The following is a 3,373-nucleotide window of genomic DNA, read 5'->3' as shown; positions in this document are numbered from 1 at the left end:
CATGTGAAGTGCTTTGAACACTTGAAAAACAATATATAAATGTTAATATTTATGTGGTCATTCAATAGAATGCTCGGGAAACTTTGCTCAAGAATAACCAAAACTTTTCTCGAGAATAACTAAATTAGAAGCAGCGTTAGTAGTTAAAAATGTCAGAATAGGATCCAGGAAACCCAGCTACAAATCCCCACTCTACCTAGGGGTTTTACCAACCACAGAAAAATATGGTGACTTTTCTTTTACTACTACTTCTATTTAGCATGAGCTGCCAAATTTGTTTCCAGTTATGTTATTGAATGGACACACTTTGCTTTATATGGTAAGATATACAAATTCAGCAGAATTTCCATGGTTCTGTTACAATGTGTTTTCAATCTAAATTGTCGACTGTTCAAGTAACACCAGTCATTACGTATCTCCCACATTGGGCATGAAAAGTACACAAAAAGTATGCCAGCTGCATGTGGATAGTCTCATGTAACCATTGTACTTTGTTTCCCAGCCGCTGTGTGAGTATGTGCAGCAAGAGACAAAAGCACAACCGATATATGCAGTGGTCTATATCTAGTTGGCACACTTTTCCCTACAATGAAGTGCTATTCATATAAGAAATGTGTAACATTTAAAGTGATCCTTAGATGACACTCAGCTAAGGAGGAGATTCTTCCGACACTTATCTAGTTAAAATAATTATCCCCTGTATCACTGCTGACACTTGCAAAGATCTGAACGACCATTCTCCCTAGATAAGCTGAATGTCCTGGCAATTCTCCACTAGCTGCTTGAAACATTAGCAGCCAGGGCTTCCCTTGATTCTGATAGGATCCCTTCCAGCTCCCATAAATCTAGCCGTAAATCTAGCCGAGGAAAAGCTAATGATAAGATCCAAACTTCAGTGGCCTCAGGGAAAACAGCTACTGGCTGACAGTTTTGTAGCACCTCCCGTATTACTGGCAGTGTGCTCGTTCTAATGAGAAAGCACAAAACATAGTTGTCGTTTGCTAGAGCAGCTGCAGCATTTACAACTCAACAAGAAAGCAAACTGAAGTACAAGCGCTCCCTTGCCAGAGAAGACAGAAACTGGATGGGTGGAGGGAAATCTCTCCCCGCACTGTGCCCAGTAATAGAACTAGGGCTCAGCCCCCCGCACTTCCTATGGATCGTGGCAAGTGGTAGAGAAGGCCCCATTTTGCCCAGTTTATGAGCCACTTTCTGCTGTTGTCCAGACCGTTTCCTACTTCTTCTCTGCCCCAAAGGAACACACAATTTCAAGGATGGAAATTAAAGATGGCTCCTGTACGGATTATAACCTTTAAAGTCCTTCATGGCTAGGATCCACACATCTGATTGACCATGTCGCCTCATGTGTCCCGGTGTACCAATTACCAACCTTTAGTTGCTACCTTCTGGTTGTTTCTTTGCTTTATATATTTATTGAAAATATGTATATCCAGGTTTTTCTCCCAATTAATGTGTATTGAAGTGATGTACATCATTAAAACCAGCTAAAAACTCGATTTTAGCAGAAATACAACACAAACAACAAGAAGACAGCAAGACGATTATCTCATCATAATAACTGACCCACCACCCGTAAGCTACCAAAAGCACATCAGAAAAACTTTGCCTTACAGAACTTCTGAAATCTTCCTCATAGCCTCAGTAAGCCCATTCCATAAAACAGTCACAGTCACCTGCACAAGCAGAAATGTTTTGAGCACAAGCATAAATGGTTCTCACTAGCCAGAGTGGAGGAATATTTAAGGAACTGACTGCCTTTGGGAGGGGAACCACCCTTAGAAGTTTTGAGAAGGTGCTGTAAGGCCTTTTTAGTCTCTAGAGCTTCTAATGAGATTTGAATTTCAGGCACGTTTTGGGAAGGGGCTGTAAATAGAGTTTTATTCAATTATGTTTGGTTTTAATTTGGAATTATTAGCTGCCTTGAAACACAAGGAAATGGTGAGATAAGAATATTGTAATACATACCAGGAAAGGAACTCAGCTTCTTTACCTGTCCTGTAGGAGAAGACAGGCTAGGCTGAAGAAAGCAGGTGGCAGAGCAGGTAAGGTGCTGGCTGTCTATTTATTATTCGTAAGCCCTACCCATATGTAGATGGTGACTGGAGAGCATGGACAACTGCTGAAACCTTAACAGTGGCATCCTAAGTAAAACTACACCCACTGACTTCAATGGACTTAGAAAGGTGTAACTCTGCTTTGGATTGCGCTGTCAGTGGTGCATTGCAGTTTACAGGCTGCATTGCAGTTTACAGAATACCTTTTGTGGGCTTCTGTTCACAGGGACCACACTCTACTTTGAACAATTCCATTGTGCTGCATATTTTGGCCCATTCCAGCAAAATTAAAAATGCATTTAACATTAAGCATGCCTGTAATGTCCATGAAGAACGTTTCAACACGGGGATGTTTCTTTTCAGTCAAAAACGGTTTTCTGTTCACATTATAGTGAGGTTTTCATTTGTACCTTGGGAAATCTATAGCCTATCTGGCTTTAACTTCTCACAAAAATTATGCTATCACAGGGTGAAAAGAGACATCTTTAATGTAGTTTTCCTACCAAAAAAACACCTCTTAAATTCTCCTCTTTTTTAAAAAGAGTACACTCAAGAGAGAGATATCCAACCCCATGATTACTGATGGCAGAAAGATAGCAACATAAATACATTGCGTGCTCAAGTAAAATGAGATCTTGTGTCTACTGAATGACTTTCCTCCCAGTTTTCTCCTCATGAAGGTTGTTTTTTTAAAGGGGGGGAAGGGTCTTTTCTTCATCATAAAACATTCCTTGTATAAAAACCTTATATATATATATATATATAAATATATATACACATATATATGTACACATATGTCTGCATGTATCATCGGATACAATTGTTGTGCCAAACTCTGAGCAGCGCCTCCTTGGTTGTCAAGTTTCTGGAGTTCGAACAGTTGTCTCTCGAGCAGCTGCCTTTGGGCAAAGGCCCAGCGGCAGGGTGCCCCACGCGGGTCGCTTGCCACTCAGCCCCATCGCCTCCGAGAGCTGTCCCTTTTTTGTCCTTAAAGTCCAACGTGCTTTGGGAGTTTCGAATCCTTTCTTTTGTTTCTACAGTGTAAATGCCAAAAACAGAATTCCTAGTATGCGCCCATCTTCCCATGCGGCTTTCAAGAAGTGGTGGTTCTTTTTCTTTTAAAAAAGGGCAATACAAAATAGCTCACGCCGTCATCGCCAATAAGAAACACTTTTGTTTCCCCAAGTCGGCAATTTGACATCTACGTCAGTTTTCACTGGACTCCTGCCAGTGGCTTGCCACAATTCTGGGTATGTAGCCAGCATAGTTGGCTTTTCCCAGTGAACCCCAGTAAGGTT

Source organism: Euleptes europaea, chromosome 10 (genome assembly GCF_029931775.1).
Source record: "Euleptes europaea isolate rEulEur1 chromosome 10, rEulEur1.hap1, whole genome shotgun sequence".
In the NCBI taxonomy this organism is placed as follows: Eukaryota; Metazoa; Chordata; class Lepidosauria; order Squamata; family Sphaerodactylidae; genus Euleptes; species Euleptes europaea.
This window is presented reverse-complemented; position numbering follows the sequence as displayed.